Here is a 699-nt window from a genome sequence, read left to right on the forward strand (position 1 = left end):
GGATAGGGATAAAATTTAATTTAGAATGCACTTTTCAACTGATAATTGAAGTTGATTTTAACTGCCTTCTTGCTTCTTATTTCTTTAATAATTAGAGTAATAAGTGACAAGAAGGCAGTGAAGATCAATTATAAATATTGGCTGAAAAGTGCATTGTCCCAAATTGAATTTTATTAATATCCAAGAGATACTCTTTCAAATTTTTATATTACAGATGTTTTATCAATGCTAAGGAGATAATTTTACCGTAATATATAAACAAAAGAAAGCAGTAGATATTAACTCATATTATCATCATTATCAAAAAAATATACTTCTTTCTAATATATTTTCACTAATATAGAAAGGTAAAGTGTCAAAAAAAAGAATTTTTTTACTGTTAACTCACAAATACCTATAGGCATATACATATATATTTAAGAAAACATTACAATGCATGTCTTAAAGTTACATATAATTCATGCTTGTCAAGACTTTTTCCTAGAGAAACAAGCATGACTGGAAAAGGAGAAAGTAAGTCATCTATAATTACACATTTAATTCGTTCAAACTTTTGCACAACATATGCATGAAGATGTGTATCAAAGTTTAACGTTATTAAAATTTGACAAATTAAACAAATTTGACCCTTTTCATTTTGCAGAATAGATTTTACCAAACCAAAAACGAGTAATGAGTCATAATAATGCTCTTTACAGT

Source organism: Wasmannia auropunctata, unplaced genomic scaffold (assembly GCF_000956235.1).
Source record: "Wasmannia auropunctata unplaced genomic scaffold, wasmannia.A_1.0 LD336103.1, whole genome shotgun sequence".
NCBI lineage: Eukaryota > Metazoa > Arthropoda > Insecta > Hymenoptera > Formicidae > Wasmannia > Wasmannia auropunctata.